Source organism: Eriocheir sinensis, chromosome 43, assembly GCF_024679095.1.
Source record: "Eriocheir sinensis breed Jianghai 21 chromosome 43, ASM2467909v1, whole genome shotgun sequence".
NCBI lineage: Eukaryota > Metazoa > Arthropoda > Malacostraca > Decapoda > Varunidae > Eriocheir > Eriocheir sinensis.
In genome coordinates this window covers 3,626,925-3,647,418 of record NC_066551.1, presented here as the reverse complement: position 1 = coordinate 3,647,418, position 20,494 = coordinate 3,626,925, and the positions used below count along the sequence as shown (strand labels likewise).

At 43.5% G+C, this 20,494-nt stretch overlaps 1 protein-coding gene and 1 long non-coding RNA gene across 2 annotated transcripts in view; one reads left to right on the top strand and one right to left on the bottom strand.

Annotated features, from left to right (window-relative positions):
- Positions 1-11,352, bottom strand: part of LOC127010335 (fibroblast growth factor receptor 1-like) — a 39,541-nt gene extending 28,189 nt beyond the window's left edge. The window contains exons 1-2 of the mRNA XM_050884266.1: positions 11,259-11,352; positions 10,154-10,323 (exon numbers count right to left, since the gene is read on the bottom strand). The gene's annotated coding sequence lies outside the window, so the exon portion shown is untranslated. The remainder of the gene's footprint in view (positions 1-10,153; positions 10,324-11,258) is intronic.
- Positions 1-20,494, top strand: part of LOC127010337 (uncharacterized) — a 63,011-nt gene that overhangs the window by 19,420 nt on the left and 23,097 nt on the right. The gene's annotated exons all lie outside the window — the stretch shown is intronic.

The window sequence follows — 20,494 nt, the reverse complement described above, 5'->3', positions numbered from 1 at the left end:
TGAACGGGAAATAGAAGAGGGGGAGAGAGAGAAGAAAGGGAGGGAGAGAGGGGAGAGGGACAGTACAGCATCCCTCCCATCTTTCCTCCCAATCAATTACTCTCTCCACATTTCCTATTCATCTCATCTCCCATCATCTCATCTCCCCTTTATAATTTTTTTCACCCTCCGTTTCCTCCCCTTCATTTCCTTACTCCCCATTTCCTCTCTCTCCCTCCCTCAATATGTGCATCTTTCCTCCCCTCCCTTCCTTATTCTCCCTGTCACGTTTCTCCCTTTCTACCTCCTCTCCCATTCTCTCCTTCCATGCTCATTTTCTCCCTTTATTTTCTAACCTCCCTTTTCATCTTGTCTCTCCCCCCTCACCTTCTCTCTCCCCTCCCCTTCCTCCCTCCCTCACCTTTCCTCTTCCCTCCCTTTCCTTTTTTCCCTTCCCTTCATCCCTCCCTCACCTTTCCTCTCCCCTCACCTTCTCCCTCCCCTTCCCTCCCTCCCTTACTCTGCCTCTCCCCTTCCCTTCCTTCTGGCCCCTCCCTCCCTCCTTCCCTATAATTTTCAATAGATGACAGGTTCTGGAAGTTAAACGTTTGATAATAGGCTCGTTAATCACTACTCGTTGACTTCTTCATTTACTGAGAAGCGATACGGGAAGTTTAAAAGTCCGGGTTAGATAATATAAAACAGTGATAGTGGTCAGAGGGGGGAGGGAGAGTACAGCATCCCTCCCTCCCAAGTTCAGGAAGTAAATAAGTAAAAACTAGGTCATGACTAGAGTAGAGAATCAGCAGAACAAATCAAATTAAACAGATACAGATGTAGTTGACGCAATTATAAATTCAGCTTCCAAGTGAGATAAGGATGATTCATAACCCTCTTCTTCCCCTCCTCTTTCCACCTCCATTCTTCCTATCTCCTCCATACCTCTCATTATCCGCACACCTTTCTTCCTTTTCTCCCATACCTCTCCCTATCCGCACATCCTTCTTCCCTCTCTCCTTTCTTCCTTCTTTCTATTACCGGTATCTCCTAGTCTTATGGATGAGTGTGTGTGTGTGGGGGGGGGGGGGGGGAGGGGGGGGGAGTCGATGAGCAGCCCGTTTTGAGAATCTAGCCTGTGATAACTAATTGGGATCTTGTCTGATTATAGGCTTGTGTTATCCCTGTGATGTAGTGTAACTCTATATCAAAGCCTTTAGTCCCCCCTTCCTCTTCCCTCCTTTCTCAATATCTCTCTTTCCTTGACTATCTTTTCCCTATTTCGGTCTTTGCCTTCTTGTCCCTCTTCTTCTTCTTCTGCATCCCTTCCATTTTTCTTTTGTTTAATCCTTTCTTCAGTCCCCCCTTCCTCTTTCTTCCTTTCTCTAAATCTCTTTCGTTGACTGTATCTTTTCTCTATTTTGGTCATTGCCTTTTTGTCCCTCTTCTTCTTCTGCACCCTTTCCCATTTTCTTTTGTTTTCTTCTTTCTTCAGTCCCCCCTTCCTCTTTCTTCCTTTCTCTAAATCTCTTTCCTTGACTGTATCTTTTCCCTATTTCCGTCTCTGCCTCCTTCTCTCTTCCTCCACTTCTACATCCTTTCCTATTTTCTTTTATTTTCTCCTTTCTCATCCTCCTCTCCTCTGCATCCCTTTCAATCTCCTCTACCTCTTTCTCTTCCTCCTCTTCCTTTTCATCCTCTCTCTCTCTCTCTCTCTCTCTCTCTCTCTCTCTCTCTCTCTCTCTCTCTCTCTCTCTCTCTCTCCTGCTCCTCTTCCGCGTTGTCTTCTCTTCTCCAATAGTGCTCCTCTTCTTCTCCGTCTCATCCTTCCCTTTCTCCTTCCCTTTATCATCTCTCCTACTTATTCCCTCTCCTTTCACTCCATCCTTATTACCTACCCATTCCCTCTTCCTCCCCTTCCTCCTTCTCTTCTTCTCCTCCTCCTCCTCCTCTTCTTCCTTCTGACCTCGGATAAACACGGAAACTATCCCTCCAAGCTCTCCCAACTATCTGCTTTGGTGTGTGTGTGTGTGTGTGTCTGTGTGTGTGTGTGTGTGTGTGTGTGTGTGTGTAAATCTTAAAATTAATTATTACGTCATCATCATCATCATAATAATAATAATCATCAGAGAAACGCTTACAAACGGAACAAAGCTTCCTAAACACACACACACACACACACACACGTACACACACCACCCTAGGAATATTTACAGTAGGAATGAGAATTATGAAACCATTCCATTAAAAACCCAATTAGCATTTAAGTACCACCGCTGCGATCTCCTAATGGTGTGTGTGTGTGTGTGTGAGTGTGAGTGTGTGTTGCAATACCGATAACGCCCACACGAATGGATTATGTGGTGGTGGTGGTGGTGGGGGGGGGGGACGGAGGTGAAGGGGCAGGTGAGTATTGCAAGGGACAGGTAAATTAAAGCCCAGGACAGGTGAGAGGACACTGGAGAGGCCGTGGCGACACACACACACACACACACACACACACACACGAATAACATCAGGAAATGTGTGGATGTAGGAAGAGGCTGGCAAGTGTGTGTGTGTGTGTGTGTGTGTGTGTGTGTGTGTGTGTGTGTGTGTGTGTGTGTGTGTTGCCAAGCTGCGCGGATCAAGAAAAAAATCTCCCGGAAATTAATTGGCTACAGAAACAGAGGCCTTCCGGAAATTGGTGATGTCTGTGATGGAGGTATTGAAGGGGGGGAGGGGAGGGGAGGGGAGGGGAGAGGGGGGACGGAGGAAAAGAGGAGGGAAGAAAAGAAGAGGGGATGTACTGGTTTCAAATGATGGGAAAGGTAGATTGGGAAGTGGGGGAAGGGGGGAAGGTTAGTGGAGGGGAAGTGGATGGGGTAGTATGGTGGTAGTGGTGTTGATGGTTGTGGTAGTGGTGATGGTGGTGGTGATGGTGGTGATGATTCATAGGCCTACCCTCTTTTTGCTTCTTTTCCTTTCCTTCTTCCTCCTTCCTTCCCTTCTCTTCCATACCTCTTCCTATTAAAACCACCTTCTTCTTTCCTTTTTGCTATTTTAACTAACTCCTCTATCTTCCTCTCCCTTCTTCCATACATTTCCAAACCTCTTTCTATCAACACCTTCTCTCCTTCTTTCCTTCTTTTTTTCCTTCTTTACATATATTTTCTACACACACAACCTCCTTCTTTATCTTCCTATCTACCTTTCTTTTTTCCTTCCACATCTTTTCATACCTCTTTCTATTACCTCCATCATCTTCCTTCTTTCCTTCTTTCTTCTTTCTTTACTCACTCACTCCTTCTTTATCTTCCTATCCATCTTTCTTTTTTCCTTCCACATCTTTTCACACCTCTTCCTATCCACACCATCTTCTTTTTTCCTCTCTTCATACTTCCTCGTCTCCATATCTCCCATCTACACAATCTCCTCTCTTTCTTCCTATCCACTCTTCCTTCCATCCATATCTTCACAGCTGCCCCTTCATACATTTCCCCATCTATATCTCCCTTCCTGTCCTTCTGTTCCCATCTATTCCCCATCTACACCTCCCCTTATCCACAATCCACATGCTTTCCCCTTCAACACGATCTGACATGAATCTCTTCCACCTCTATAGCTGCCGGCCTCTCTCTCTCTCTCTCTCTCTCTCTCTCTCTCTCTCTCTCTCTCTCTCTCTCTCTCTCTCTCTCTCTCTCTCTCTCTTCCCGATATTCCAGTGGTTCCCAAACTCACGGTCACAACCCAAATGAAGTAATAGAAGTAGCGGGGGTTGTAGTAGTAGTAGTAGTAGTAGTAGTAGTAGTAGTAGTAGTAGTTGTAGTAGTAGTAGTAGTAGTAGTAGTAGTAGTAGTAGTACCAAAAGAAAAGTAATATATTAAACCTGAAATAAACACCCCCCCCCCCACCACCACCACCACTACCACCACCATCACCACCACTACCACCATCACCACCACCACCACCACTACCACCATCACCACCACAACCACCACCTCTTCACAACCCCCAAGGTCACTTCAGGTGCGGAATATGAAAGCACCTTCCCTCATATTCTCCCTCACTACCGTCTCTTATTATACTCTCCCTTACTCCCTTACTCCCTTCTCTCACACGCCCCTCTCTCTCCTCTCTCTCTCTTCACATCTTCTTCCTTCTTCGCCTTTCCTTTTGTCTCTATTTTTCCTTCCTCTCCTTTTCCATGCTTTCCAATCTCTTCGTACTTTTCCCTCCCCTTTCATTCCTCTCCTTTTCATTCTTCTTTCCTCCATATCCTAAGTAGAGAGCCTCGTACCTAAAGAACTCGTATTGGAGGAGGAGGAGGAGGAGGAAGAGGAGGAGGAGGAGGAGGAGGAAGTAATGACCAACCTGATAAAATTTTGGTCGTGGCGTCTTGTATTATATAACCTCCTCCTCCTCCTCTTCCTCTTCCTCTTCCTCCTCCTCTTCCTCCTCCTCTTCTTCTTCTTCTTCCTCCTCTTCCTCCTCCTCCTCCTTGTAAGTGCGAAAATAGAAAGAAAGGAAGACATTAAAATGATTAGTAGGAGAGAGAGAGAGAGAGAGAGAGAGAGAGAGAGAGAGAGATTGTATGACCACTTTTACGTCTCCAGAAAACAGAGGGAGAGCAAATAAAACTGTGTGTGTGTGTGTGTGTGTGTGTGTGTGTGTGTGTGTGTGTGTGTGTGCTTTCTCTCTCTCTCTCTCTCTCTCTCTCTCTCTCTCTCTCTCTCTCTCTCTCTCTCTCTCTCTCTCTCTCTCTCTCTCTCTCTCTCTCTAAACATACATAGAGAGAGAGAGAGAGAGAGAGAGAGAGAGAGAGAGAGAGAGAGAGAGAGAGAGAGAGAGAGAGAGATATGAAGGCAACTGAAATGCATGAGGAAGAGAGAAAGAGAGAGAGGGGGAAGAAGAGAGGATGGGACGAAGGAGTGAGTGAAATAGCAACTTTAACAGAAAGAAGAAAAAGAAAATAGATGAAGAAAAAGATAAAGAAAGCAGAAAAAGAAAGATAAAGAAAGAAAAAAGATAGAGGAAAAAGAGAGAAAAAGAAAGAAAAAAAGATAGAGGAAAAAGAGAAAATGAAAGAAAAAAAGATAGAGGAAAAAGAGAAAAAGATAAGAGGAAAAAGAGAGAAAAAGAAAGAAAAAAAGTAGAGAAAAAGAGAAAAAGAAATAAAAAAATGGAAAAATTGACGTATAAAAGAAAATTCAACATAGCAATTATGAACGAAAAAAAAAAAGTCCTCGAAAAGTAGAACGGAAATAACGGGAGACAAATAAGGACAAAAAAAATGTTGAATGCAAAAATACAAAAAACAAAAGTATGAAAAGAAAAAGGAAAACAAAAAAAGAAGTAAATGATGGGTGGGTCAACTTTTTAGGATCTTACGAAAAAAAATAATGCATGGTAGTCAATCAACAATCCTAAACTTTATGAAGGGTTGAATTGCTTATGAGTTGAGGGACCCGAGGCTTACAGGACGAAGGGGAAAGGAGGAAGAGGAGGAGAGGGAGGAAAAAAAGGGCTGAAGAATATGAAGGAAAGGGTTAAAGAGATAGAAAGGAAAGGGGAGAGGAAGAATGAAAGGACTAAGAAAAATGGGAAGAGGAAGAAAGGGAAGAGGTGGATGAAGAAAATAAATAAAGAGGTAGAAACGAAGAGGGAGAGGATATGTTTCAATGAGGAAGGAAGGAAAAGGAAAAAAAGGGAAGGAAAATGGGAGGGAAGAAGTGAATGAAGGAAAGGGATTAGAAGATGGAAGGAAAAGAAGAACCACAAAAGAGGAAAGGAAGAAGGGGAAAGGACAAAAGAGGAAAGAGGGGAAGGAAAAGCGAGAATGAAAGAAAGGGGTTAAAGAGATGAAAGGGAAAGAAAAACGGCAGTAGAATGGAAGAGGATGAAGACGTGTAGGGGGGAAGGAAGGGGATGCGAAGAGGGGAGGTTGTCTTGGAAGAGGAAGGGGGAAGGAGGGGAAGGGGGGGAAGGGGGGGAGGGATAACTGGGTACGCCGTTGAATTAGCTTAAAATTTACATAATGACTTTAACCAACTTTTGCAAACGAAACCATTTACCTTTTTTTCTCTCTCCTGCCTGACTGATAATGAAAAAAAGTGTGTGTGTGTGTGTGTGTGTGTGTGTGTGTGTGTGTGTGTGTGTGTGTGTGTGTGTGTGTGTGTGTGTGTGTGTTTATCGCTCTTCTCTTTTCGCATTTACAGCTTTTCACATTTTCCTGTCTCCTTCCTTTCTTCCCTTCTTCCTCTCTTTCTTACTTCCTTTTCTTTCCTTCCCTTCTTCCCTTCTTCCTTCTTTCCTTCCTTTCTTCCCTTCTTCCTTCTTTCCTTCCTTTCTTTCTTACTTCCTTTCTTTCTTATTTTCTTGTCTTTCCTTTTCTTTCGTTTCGTTTCCTTTCTTTTCTTCATTTTTTCTCTTCCTTCCTTCATTCCTTCCTTCCCTCTATCCCTCTCCTTCCTTCCTTCCCTCCCTCCCTCTATCCGTCTCCTTCCTTCCTTCCTTTCTCTTCCTTTTTTCCCTGTTATCTTTCTTACCGCCATTGTCCTTCCCATCTTCCTCCTTCAAAAACCTTCTTTATACCCATTAATATTTTTACCCATTACCCATTTCTTCAGTCATTCTCCACTTTACTCCACCCATCTCTCTTGCGTGATCTCTTCTATCTCCTATTTCTGTTTCCTTTCCCCTCCTTCCTTTCCTTTCCCAACCCTCACACCGTTTACATTCTCTCCATTCTCTCTCCTTCATTGTATCTCTCTTTTCCCTCCACTGTCTCCCTCTCCTTCCTCCTCCCCCTCTTCTCTCCCTTTTCTTTCCTCTCCCAGCTCTCCCATTTCTTTCCTTTCCCCTCCTTCCTTTCCTCTCCCAGCCCTCTCACCGTTTTCCTTCTCTCTCCTTCATTGTATCTCTCTTTTCCCTTCACTGTCTCCCTCTCCCTCCTCCTCCTTCCCCTCCCCCTCTTCTCTCCCTTTTCTTTTTTCCTTCTCTCTCCTTCATTGTATCTCTCTTTTTCCTTCACTGTCTCCCTCTCCCTCCTCCTCCTTCCCCTTCTCCTCTTCTCTCCCTTTTCTTTCCTTTCCCAGCTCTCCCATCATCATCCTTCTCTCTCCTTCACTTTATCCTCTCTTCTATTTCTCCTGTCATCCTCTTACCCTCCTCCTTCCCCTCCTCTTCCCCTTCTTCTCTCCCTTTTCTTTCCCTTCCCAACTCTCCCATCATCATCCTTCTCTCTTCACTTTATGCTCTCCTCTACCTCTCCTCTCATCCTCTTACCCTCCAGTGACTGTCCCCCACCTCCTCCTCCTCCTCCTCCACCTCCACCTCCTCCTCCTCCACCTCCACCTCCTCCTCCTCCACATTGCAGTTCCACCCATTACCACACTAAGTCTCTTTTTTAATACCATTCAATTAACTCTGAAAATTAAATTGTTTCTTTTCGCCTCTACGACGTGATGCAAAGGGGATTCACACACACACACACACACACACACACACACACACACACACACAGATTTATAGGCAATATTCACAGGCCCATCAGCTTGTAGTACCAGAATCTAGATTACTTTATAGTGGAAGGAAGAGCGAGGAGGAAGAGGAGGAGGAGGAGGAAGTGGAAGATAATAGAAAAAGAGGATGAAGCTGAAAAAAGACGATGATAAAAAAGATAGCTTAGAGAATAGAGAGGAATAAGGAAACGGGAAAATAAAGAGGTTAGAACAAGAGAATAGAGGAAAGGGGAAAAGAGGAAAACATAAAAGGTTAAGGAAAAAGAAGAAAAGAAAAAGGAAAGGAAAAGAAAAGAGGGTACATTATGGAGAAGAAAATAAAACAGAAAAGATAAAGAGAAGATAAAAGATAAGAAAAGAAATTAGGAGAACGGAAAGGAAAGAGAAAAGAAGAAAAATAAGAGTAGGCAGAAAATAAGGGAAATTGAAAAGATAATAAATGAGGTGGATATGGGAGGGAGAAAGGGGAAAAGAAGGGACACGCATAAATGAATTCTTAATACAATTGAAAGTGCGTTCATAACGAGGAAAAAAAATAATTAAAAGTTTTCCCTCTCCCCTCTGTGTGTGTGTGTGTTTGTGTGTGCGTGTGTGTTTGTGTGTGTGTGTGTTTGTGTGTGTGTGTGTGTGTGTGTGTGTGTGTGTGTGTGTGTGTGTGTGTGTCACGGTCCACTGAATCACCGCCGCGTCATTCTTTATTCATTCTTCAGGTTCGTTCGGCGTTTCGAGCAATGCAGCGAGGCATCAAAACGACGCCTCGCCCCGCATGAGATTATCGCTCACTCATCCCGGCCTTCCTGCGTCCACTCGTTAAGCCGCTCATTCCGGCGCCCCGCGACCCGCCCGTCCCCTGACCCCGCCGACACAGTCTCTAACACTTGATGGACAGAAAATTAGGTTGATAGACAGTTGCATATAAAGACATAAGTATGTAGTTCGATGAATATATATATATGTGGATAACGATAATATATTCGTGCATTCATATATTATTATCTTACCAATCGTAGCCCTCAATACCAAACCACACCATTGATATCATCCTATAATTATTATGTCTAAAAATCCATAATTTCAGTAATTTAAGAAAATGTTATAAGCAATGTACTTACTAATGAAAAAGTAATGAATATATGTAAGTATATATATACATAAAATTATATACTATACAGAGTACGGATTTACTTATGTTACTTTTCACTTCATCACTGTTTGTAATCCTCAAAATAAATTACAGCAGTCAGACCGTCAAAAAAAAAGGGTAGATGTGTATATAAAAAGGTCATGGGGGTGTAACTACAGAACCCCTACATAAAAGAAAAAAGATGATAGATAAATATAGAAAAGATAGATAGAGATGAATATATGAATCTTTTTTACTTGTTTATTTACTTATTGTAGCATAACAGTTGCCTCACAATTTTTCAAAAGTATAATAATAAATAAAAAAGTTAATATCTTACCATTATTATATTTTTTTTTTTCAATAAAAATTTTGAAAAAATTTTGTTTTGTTTTTTTGTTAATAATTTCATTTATTCTTTAAAATTAGTTTTCATAAAAATAAGTTATAGTATTTTTACGAAATTAGTATTTTATATTTTTTATAATCACTGAAAAATAGAGAACACAAAAACACAAAAGCGTGTTTTGTTGAAGTGTTTGTGTGTTGTGATTTGCATGCACGTACGGGCGTGTTTGTGTTGATAAATAAGATAATCTTGGACACAAGCTGTACCGGTATTTCATCTCGCTTGCCTATTCCCCTGGCCGCTACAAATGGCCCACCTGGCTCAGGACATCAGGAGGCAGACGGCGGAGGGTTTCATCCACATCTAGCCTGTTCCCGAGTGAGTGGGAAACAAATTTGAAAGGAGTGTAATATTCTGTATTAATGTGAACCTTAAACATTACTGGACTAACAGACCCACATTTGATAAGGCTTTCGTAGTTGTAGTTATATGATTTATATCCATAGGTTTCCATTTCCATGATAAACTAAGTGAGTTTGACAAGGCTTCCGCATCACGAACGTGGGAAAAAACACTTACGAGAACTCAACTAATCTCCTTTGTGGCCTTTGAGAATAGTTGTGAGAAAGGAAAGCGTCTGAGGAAACACGGGCTCAGACTTGATAGCTACATGGACGAGGATGACAGGTGGTACTGGGGGGGGCCTCTTGCAGTCTCCCTATGTTCTTATGTTCTAAACAAAAACAAAAAAAAACACACTACACCGCCCCCACAACACATTCACCACGGCCGCAATTTCTGGGGTATCTAGAGGGACTATACCCCACTCAATGCTTTCTATATCCGCCTCAAAAAGCCTATATAAAAATTCCCTCCACCTGCTGATGCTCGCTTTGCTCCCCCCCCCCCCCCCATGATGCTCTCCAGACACCCCCCCAAAATATCTGGCAAAATTACATGCCTGCTCGCACCCCCACACCACTACCACCACACTACGGCATCATAAATAACGGAAGAGAAATAAAAGAACAAACAGAAGGAAAGGTGGAGGGGAAATCAAGGGAAAAAACGAGAGAAAATACGGTCTTTCCTATTCCCCACCTGTACCTTCACCACTAACCCACTTCCTCTTCGTACTAGACCCATGATTAAAAAAAAGAAAAAGAAAAGGGACCAACCAAGGCCTTGGACCAACCCGCTCACCTGCGCAGAGGAGGATGCGTCAACGCTCGCCTCCACGGAACTCCGAACCTGCAACTCATCTTTTTCCTGTTTTCCTTCATTTTCCTCACGTTATGCCGTCTTCCACATCCACTTGATCCACATGAAGCCTCCCCCGGGTCTTCCACAGCCTCACCCATCACGACCTTGCCCTGGAAACCCGAGAAACATTAAAAAAACAATGAAAAATAAGGATTAGTTTACGAGACCCTCCCTGGATGGCGTTCATATTTCCATCTAATTTTCACTCATTGACACTCACTACGCCCTTCTTCCTTTCTCCCAGCATACTTGAAGCCTTCTTAAGTTCTTATATTACATTACTTACCATAAACTCTCACTGGGAAATAAAGAGAAACGGAAAAATAACGAAAAAAATGTACCTATCGAGTCCCTCCGACCCTCCTTCCTCTTCCCACCCACCTCATATTTCCCTTTATTTACACTTATTACGCCCTTCTTCCCTCCTCCCAGCACTGTCTAAGGCATCTCCCAGTCCTTACATAACCTTAATTACCACAAACTTGCACTGGGAAACAAATGGAAGGGAAAAAATACTAAAATTATGAACTTCGCGTCCCCTCAACCTTCCTTCCCTGTCCCACCCATCTCATATTTCCCTTTATTTACACTCACTAAGCCCTTCATCCCTCCTCCTGGCACTGTCTAAGGCATCTCCCAGTCCTTACATAACCTTAATTACCACAAACTTGCACTGGGAAACAAATGGAAGGGAAAAAATACTAAAATTATGAACTTCACGGGTCCCTCCAACCTTCCTTCCCTGTCCCATCCATCTCATATTTCCCTTTATTTACACTCATTACGCCCTTCTTCCCTCCTCCCGGCACTGTCTAAGGCATCTCCCAGTCCTTACATAACCTTAATTACCACAAACTTGCACTGGGAAACAAATGGAAGGGAAAAAATACTAAAATTATGAACTTCACGGATCCCTCCATGGCCTCATACCCACCTTACCCTTCCCGTCCACTCCAAATTTCCCTTCATTTACACTCCCTAAGCCCTTCTTCCCTCCCATTATCACCTCTTAAGACTCCCCTAGTTCTTATATTACATTTCTCACCATAAAATCTCACTGGGATGCTAAAAAACGGAAGAAAACACGAAAAATATAGACCACGTGCTCCAGTCTCCCTTTTCGGTGGAATCAGCTGGGCGGCCAATGGTGCCAGATTGTCGTACTCTGCCTCTTATATTTGCCGATTTCCGACCTAAAAACTGCTTTTATCACCCAAATAACTGCCTTCATAAGTGATTATCGTTTAAATGGTTAATTATTGGTGCTTTTTGGCTACAGTTATGGGCCAGAAACCTTGTAAATACGCGGGTCTGAGTACGATAATCTGGCAACGGTAGCTGGGCCGTGACGTAACAACATGGCCGCCGTAAGAGTTGAAGAGTGCGATGCGTCCTTTTGAAGCTCGCAAAGAATACTCTCTATCTCATTCCCTTGGTAAAGCAGGGACACTAAATTCCACTAACACCTACTCTACTCTACTCTCTACTCTACTCTCTACTCTACTCCCCTCTCTTGTCACCCCTCCAGATGTTACCTCCCCGCTCTCCCCTTCTCTCTCCCCTCACAAGCCTCTCCACTACGCTAATACCCATTCTATCACCCCTTCACCCCTCCTGTTTCCCCTCTCCATCACCCTTCCACACCCACCCTCTCCCCCGTCCATCAGCCCTCCACATCCCCCTTTCCTCCCTCCATTTTTCCACATTCTCTTTCCCTCCCTCCATACCTCCGCATCCACTCTTCTCTCCTCTCCCTCTCCTCCCTCTCCACCTCTTCCACCTCCTCCAGAATCGCCGTCGCCCCCCTCAGAAGCAGGTGACACGATGAAAGGGGAGATTAAATGGCGCGGAGTTATTTGTCTGAAGGGAGAAGATTCGCGTGGGAAAGGAAGGACGCTTTTTTCTCGAGTGCCTCTGATCCCTTCCTCCTCCTGCTGTTCCTTCACGATTTTCCTTATCATAATGTTCCTTTTCTGTACAGCTATCCAATTAATACGTTTGCCTATAGGTATAATATAATTCTCCTTCCTTGCATTTTCCTCCACGTACAAATTCCCTCTCTCTTTCTCCTTCTCTTCCTCCTCTTCCTCGTTCTCTTATCCTCTACCTTATCTTCCACCTTATCTTCCTCTCCTTTCTCTCCATTTTCCCCTATTTTTTTCGTAATTTCCTTCTCCATATTAAATTTTCATCTCTCTCTCCTCCTCCTCCTTCTCCTTCTCTTCCTCGCATCCTTCCTCTCCTTTCTCCTTTTCCCCTATTTTTTTTCGTAATTTCCTTCTCCATATTAAATTTTCATCTCTTTTTCCTTCTCCTCCTCCTTCTCTTCCTCGCATCCTTCCTCTCCTTTCTCCTTTTCCCCTATTTTTTTTCGTAATTTCCTTCTCCATATTAAATTTTCATCTCTTTTTCCTTCTCCTCCTCCTTCTCTTCCTCGCATCCTTCCTCTCCTTTCTCTTTTTTTTCCTTCCTCCGTCGCCCCTTTGCAAGAATCTATATTTCATCGGTAGCGTCTCAGAAGAATCCGTGTGTCTTTCTATCCCTTTAAGATCACAAACACCTAATTTTATCGAGTTACTAGATTCTATTGTTATTATTATTATTATTATTATTATCATTATTATTATTGCTTGTGTTTATTGTCGTGGTTTTAAGTGATATTTTAAGGTGTAACAGTTTTAGTAATTGAAATGTTACTGATTGAATGCGGAAAAGGAAAGAAAAAAGAAAAAAGAAAAGGAAAATAAACTGGAAACGAAGGAAAGGAAGATAATTATTAGGGAGATTGGTTCCACTAGCCTAGCATAGTAGGGGGCTTCGTGGTGCAGTGGTTAGCACACTCGACTCAGAACCGAGAGAGCCCGAGTTCGATTCCCGGGCGGAGTGGAAAAATTTGGGCGGCTTTTCCGATACCCTTCGCCCCTGTCCACCCAGCAGTGAATGGGTACCAGGTATTAATCGGGGGTTGTGTCCCGTCTCCTGGGGTCTGTTTCCTTCTCCTATAATTCCTTCCCCTTCTGTCTCTCTCCTGCATATGACCACAGATGTTGCGCCGACTAAACGAAACTTTCCAAACTTTCCTAGCATAGTGACATAAATCCTTCCCCTTCTGTCTCTCTCCTGCATATGACCACAGATGTTGCGCCGACTAAACGAAACTTTCCAAACTTTCCTAGCATAGTGACATAAATCCTTCCCCTTCTGTCTCTCTCCTGCATATGACCACAGATGTTGCGCCGACTAAACGAAACTTTCCAAACTTTCCTAGCATAGTGACATAAATCCTTCCCCTTCTGTCTCTCTCCTGCTTATGACCACAGATGTTGCGCCGACTAAACGAAACTTTCCAAACTTTCCTAGCATAGTAACTTGCCTTTACCTAACCAAGTTGAACCGACGCATCCTAGCCAATCCTAACCTAATCTAACCTAACCTAGTGAATGCATATTTGTTCTTTGTTTTCGTTTAATTTATTTATTTATTTATTTGAGCGTCTTATAATTATTTCGAAGCGTGTGTCTTGTTTTCATTAATTTAGGAGGTGTGTGTGTGTGTGTGTGTGTGTGTGTGTGTGTGTGTGTGTGTGTGTGTGTGTCGGCCTTGCAAGCCATCAAAGTTCTGTTACGTCATGTGTGTTGGATGCTGCTTCGGGCGCACACACACACACACACACACACACACACACACAAGTTACTCATCAAAGTTACCTCATAAGAACACAACAGAACTAAAAAAAAACTCACAACAAAATTAACTTACTCACACAAGTGCAAGGAAGTCAAAATTACACACACACACACACACACACACACACACACACACACACACACACACACATATATATACCTCCCCTTCCTCCCCTCCCTCCTCTCCTCCCCTTCATCCCCCTTCCCTTTCTCTCCCCTTCAACCCTATCTTCTTCTCCCTTCACCCCCTTCTCTCTCCCCTTCTCCCCTTCACTTCCCTCCTTCTATCCTCCCTTGCATCCATTCCTCATCTTCCCTTCACCATTCCCCTTTCCTCCCCTTCTCTCTTCTCTTCATTCTCCTTTTTCCTCCCCTCCACCTTCCTCCACCCTTCTCTTTCTCTCCACTCCCTTTGTTTCCTCCCATCCACCCCTCTCCTTCTCCTTCTCTCCTCCTCCTCTTCGTCCTCTTCTTCCTTTTCTCTCCACCCCTCTATTCCCTTACCTCCCTCTCACTTCCCCTATTTTCTTTCCCCCTTTATCTCCCTTCCTCCTCTCCTTCCCCCTCTCCCTTGCACCCCCTTCCACCTCCCTCCTCTCCCTCTCCCCACCACCCTCCCCCTCCTCCCCTCACCCCCCAACACACACCAAAACAAGGTCGCCCCTGGATCAACTACATCGACACAAGAGGCTCGGAGTCTCAGGTTCTGCCCAAATGTCGGAAAGATGAGCCACCACCCAGGGGAGCCCCGTCCTAGCCCCCTGGGAGCCTGAGGGAGGGAGGACGCTGGAGGAGGAGCAGGAGGAGGAGGTGAAGAAGGCGCAGGAGGAGGAATTAGGAGGGAAAGGTGGAGAAGGAGGGAGAAAGAGTAGGTGAGAGGTGAAAGAAGGAGGAAGAAGAGGAGGAACAAGAGAAGAAGGAGAAGGAGGATGAGGAAGCTGAGGGATGGAGAGAAAAAAAAGGAATATTAAGAGCTAAATGAAATATGAAAAAGGAAAAAAATAATAAGTAAAAAATAAAAGAAAGAAAGCAGATGATGAGTAGGCCTAAGAGGAGGGAAATAAAAATAAAAACTGGAAAACTGGAAAAATGAAAAAAAAAAGAAAAAAGAAAAAGGCTGAGTAGGTGGGGAGAAAGAGCAGAAAAAAAAATAACTGAGAAAATAACGAGAATAGAGGAGAAAAATGAGGATGAGGAGGAGAAACGGAAGGAAGACGAAGGAATAAAAGGAGAAACTTGACGAAGAAAGTAAGTATTAAGGGAGAAGGCAGAAGAGGATGAATAGGAGGAGGAAGAGGAGGAGGAGGAGGAGGAGGAGGAGGACGAGGACGAGGAAGACTAAGTTGAAATTGGAGAACTTGTAGGAGAAACAGTGTCAACATGAGGAACGGACATACCACCCTTCCCCCTTCCTTTCCCCCCTTCCCCTTCTTACCCCTTTCCCCTTCCCTGCCCCTATCTCCCTTCCCTTCTTCCTCTTCTCCCCTTCTTACCCCTTCCCCCTTCCCTGCCCCTATCTCCCTTCCCTTCTTCCTCTTCTCCCCTTCTTACCCCTTCCCCCTTCCCTGCCCCTATCTCCCTTCCCCCTTCCCCTTCTCCCCTTCTTACCCCTTCCCCCTTCCCTGCCCCTATCTCCCTTCCCCCTTCCCCTTCTTACCCCTTCCCCCTTCCCCTTCTTACCCCTTCCCCCTTCCCTGTCCCTATCCCCCTTGCTTTTCCCCCTTCCCCTTCTTAACCCTTTCCCCTTCCCTGCCCCTATCCCCCTTCCCTCTTCCCCTTCCCTCTTCCCCCATTCCTTACCCTACACATTGGTGGTGGCGGTGGTGGTATGGAAAGGAAGGTAAGGGTTAGGGAGGTCATGGAAGGGAAGAAGAAGAGAAAGAAGGAGAGAGAAAGAAAAAGTAGAGAAAGAGAAGAGAGAAAAAGAGAAGAAAAAGGGAGAAAAAAGAAGAAAAGATGAGTTGAAATACGTAAAACTAGAAAGAAGGAAAGAAAAAAGGAGGACTAAAAATTGGAAAAATAGAAAGAAGACAAAAAGAGAGAAGACAACGAATGGAGGAGGAGGAGGAAAAACCAAAAAAGGGAGGAGGAGGTGGAGGTTGAGCAAAAAGAAGGGTAGGGTATGGGAGGGAAGGGGAGCAGGAGTGATGGGGGGTGGGGGGATGGTAACTATGGGGTCATGTTGAATATAAGAGAAGCAAAAAAAAAAAAGGAGGAGGAGGGGAAGAAGGAAGAAGAAGGGGAAGGTATGGGGGGGAGGGGGGGATGGTAACTATGGAGGCGTTTTGAATATCAGGAAAAACAAAAATAAACAAGGAGGAGGAGGAGAAGGAGGAGTAAGAAGAAGGGGAAGGTATGGGGGAGGGGATGGTAACTATGGGGTCATGTTGAATATAAGGAGAGACAAAAAAAAAAAAGAGGAAAAGGAGGAGGAGGAAGAAGAAGGGGAGGGTATGGGAGGGAAGGGGAGGGAAGGGCAGCAGGAGTGATGGGGGGAGGGGGGGGGGGCTGATGGTAACTACCGGGCGTGTTGAATATATGCATGAGTGTAAGTAAGGAGAAGGAGTATATTATATTATTTTTTATAAAGGTGGATGGCTTAAGTTTCTAGGGGTTATGGGTGTTGTTGTTTACCTGCCTTGTTGTTGTTGTTGTTGTTGTTGTTTATCCTTTTGTTTGTTTGTCTCATTCTTTTCTACGGTACAGTTTTCTTTTTTTGTTTGTTTTTTTATCTGATTTTCTTATTTTTCATTCTTATTCTCGTATTTCTTCCTGTTCTTCTTGTTCTTCTTCTTTTCTTGTTTTTTTTTCTTCTTCCGCCTCTTCTTCCGTCTCAAGGTAACTCTCTCGTCTAATAGCGGAGGAAACACACACACACACACACACACACACACACACACACACACACACACACACACACACACACACACACACAAACAAACAAACACACACACACCAGATGACGTGTGTGTGTGTGTGTGTGTGTGTGTGACTGCAATCCATCCAGGCGGGAAAACTCAACTTGCTCGGGAGAAGTGTTTGAAGTGGCTCCTCCTCCTCCTCCTCCTCCTCCTCCTTCTGTTCCTCATTTCTTTCTTCCTCATCTCTCTCGTTCCTTTTCTTCTTCTCTTTCTTCTCGCTCTCGTGTCGCTCCTCCTCTTCCTCGTTGTTCATGCTTTCTTCTTCTTCTTCTTCTTCTTCTTCTTCATTTTCTTCTCCATTTTCTTCATTTTCTTTTTCTTCTTCTTCTTCTTCTTCTTCTTCTTCTTCTTCTTCTTCATCAACACCGTCCTTGGTCACGCAACCGCACATCTTTTTTTTTTTTAAACTTTGGTAGGAGAAAAAAAAGTTAAAAAAAGAATAAAACAAAACCAATAAGAAAAAGAGGAAGACGGAAAAGGGACAGAGGAAAAAAATATATAATTCCCTTGATCAAAAATATTCGTGTCAGTCAATCATCTTTTTTTTCTTATCGTCTTGTTATTTTCTTTCTTTTTTTTTTCTTGATTTCTGATGTTTCTTTTTTGTTCATCCTTTTTTTTCCCTTATTTTTTTATCATTGTTCTGAAGAAGCCACATTTTGGGGGCCATATATGTTTTTTTTTTCCCTTTCTTTCTTCTCCTTCTTTTCCTCGTCTATATCCTTTTTTTTCTCTCTCTTCCTTCATTCATTTCCTTCTATCTTTTGTTCTTCTATTCCTGTTTTCACTTTCTCAGTTTTTTTTTATTCCTTTCTTCGTTATTTCGCCTCTTCTTCTTCTTCTTCTTCTTCTTCGTCTTCGTCTTTTTCTTTTTCTTTTTCTTCATCATCATCATCATCATTTTCTTCTTCTTCTTCTTCGTCTTCGTCTTTTTCTTCATCTTCATCTTCTTCTTCTTCTTCTTCTTCTTCTTCTTCTGTTACACATTCCTCCTTTTCTCCTCTTTGCTTTTCCTCCCTCCATACTTCCCCTTTTCTCCCTCCCTCTCTCCCTCACTCCCTTATATTGGCCTTTTTTTCTCCTCCCTTCCCGTCAGCCACTTCTCTCCCTCACTTCCTCTTTCCCTTTTTTCTTCCTTCCTTTTCCTTGCTCGACAGATTCTTTTTTTTATTTTTTATAGAATGTCACTTCCGTGCTAACACCTCAACAACTCCTCGTCATTTTTTTCCTTTTCTTCTTTCCTTTCATATCGAGAAACTTCGAATAAGACGATACCATCACTGAGGACGAAGCCCTATGAAGAGCGACTCGAGCGACTCAACCTCTTCACGTTGGAAAAGAAGCCTCTTTGCCTGAACAAGCTCAGCAACGTTGATCACAAGAAACAACGAAAAAACATTCAAAAAAGCGATGCAATACCCGACATCGGCAGGATATTTCTCGACCATCAACTCCTTCAAGAAACATTGATCGCCACTTTGCTGCATCGGGTGTGTGAAACGTTATCACTGAACGCAGGCAGCCTAGTAATGAGCCAACAGGCTTTCTGCTGCCTGCTAGTCCATGTTTCCATGTTTCCTCCTCCTCCTCCTCCTCCTCCTTCTCATTCTCCTCATCCTTCATTTTATACTTAATTTTGCCTCTTTTCATTCATTCATTTCATTGCATTCTCATTTTTCTCGTTTTCATTTTCTCCTTTTCTCATTTTTCCCCGTTTTCCCTTTCCTTCCCTCTTTCCTCTTTCCTTCCTCAATCTTCTCTCTCTCTCTCTCTCTCTCTCTCTCTCTCTCTCTCTCTCTCTCTCTCTCTTCCTTTACTCTCCCTCTCCCTCCCCCTCCTCCTCTTTCTCTCCTCTCTCTTCCTGTTTCGTTCCTCTTTTTTTCCCTCTTTTTCGTCCCTTACTCCTCTTACTCCTCTTAAACTTCTCCCTCTCCCTTCTCTCCTTCTACCCTCCTTCTCTTTTAGTTTATTTTCCCCTCCCTTTTTTCTTAACATTATCCATTCCCTTACTGTCCCCCCTCCTTCCTTCCTTCCTTCCTTCCTTCTCCCCCTCCCTTCCTTCCTTGCTTCCTTCCTTCCTTCCTTCCTTCCTTCTCCCCCTCCCTTCCTTGCTTGCTTCCTTCCTTCCTTCCTTCCTTGCTTGCTTCCTTCCTTCCTTCCTTCCTTCCTTCCCTTCTCTCTCCTCCACCTTATGTTTTCCTCCACTCCTCTTAGTGACCTCAATACCTCCCCTTAATGGCTTCTGAGAGAGAGAGAGAGAGAGCAGAGAACCTTTTACGTAGCGTGGGTGGTTTCTCTCTCTCTCTCTCTCTCTCTCTCTCTCTCTCTCTCTCTCTCTCTCTCTCCTATTACAAATGCATCGATTCCTTTATTTATTTTCCTCCAATCTCAGTGACGTTTGACTCCCAGGAAGGAATCAGTTTAGGGAGATAAAAGGAGAGAAGGGAGGAGAGAAGATAGCTTTCCCTCTCCTCCTCCTCCTCCTCCTCCTCTTCCTCTTCCTCCTCCTTGTACTGTTGCTTCCTTCTACTTCCTCTTTTTGCTTCACTTTCTGGAGGAGGTAAAAAAGAAAACGGAGACGCTCACAGTGACTTTTAGGGCTAACTTTGACATAAAATCTATTGTATGTATCAGAACAGAGATAGGAAGACAGATAGAAAGACAGATAGATAGATAAAGAGATGGAGAGATAGATAGAGAGAGAACATATTTTTCACTCCTAAAGCCTCGTTCCTTCCTTCGTGTTCTTCAATCATTCATTTTACATACTCTTAGGCCTATAACATTTTTTTCAGAATTTCACACCATTTTTCATATTTTCACATCGTTCATTAGTTCTGTAGGAAGGGAGGAAGGGGAGGAGGAGGAGGAGGAGGAGGAGGAAGAAGGAAAACGGAGGAAAGGAAAGAGGGAAAAGGGAAACAAGAGAACTGAATCACGAGAGAGAGAGAGAGAGAGAGAGAGATTCCTGTAAGCCTCGATCGCACCCCATTTTCTCTCACCCGGAAGAGCGAAAAGATAAAAAAAAGCGGGAAGATTAAAAAATAAGATTAGATAATGGAAAAAAAAATGTTATGGCCTTCCCTTATTCTGTCGGAACATCAATCATCGAAGTTGTGTGTGTGTGTGTGTGTGTGTGTGTGTGTGTGTGTGTGTGTGTGTCGGAGAAGAGAAGGAAGGGGCCGGTTGAGAAAAGTTGACGGGGAGGTAAACAAAGTAAATGAAAGAAGAAAAAATGGAAAAAAGGAAGAAAAAATAAATAGCCAGAAGGAAAAGAATGTAAAAAAGATGAAAGTAAGAAAAAAAGGGATAGTGGACATTCAAACAGCTCTATAGAATACGAAGAATGGTGAAGAAAAGTGATAGATGATATTTGATAGTCAGTCAGGAGTTGATGAAAGGAACCGACTACTACTTTTTTTTACAGCAAGGAGACAGCTCAAGGGCACAAACAAAAAGGAATCAATAATATAAAAAGAACGAGACTAAAGAGGTGGCCAAAAGAGGGGTCAATAACTTTTTTTTACAGCAAGGAGACAGCTCAAGGGCACAAAAAAAAATGAATCTATAATCAATAAAGCCCGCTACTCGCTGCTCCTAAAAAAAATCTAAAGAGGTGGCCGAAAGAGGGGTCGATTACTTTTTTTTACAGCAAGGAGACAGCTCAAGGGCAC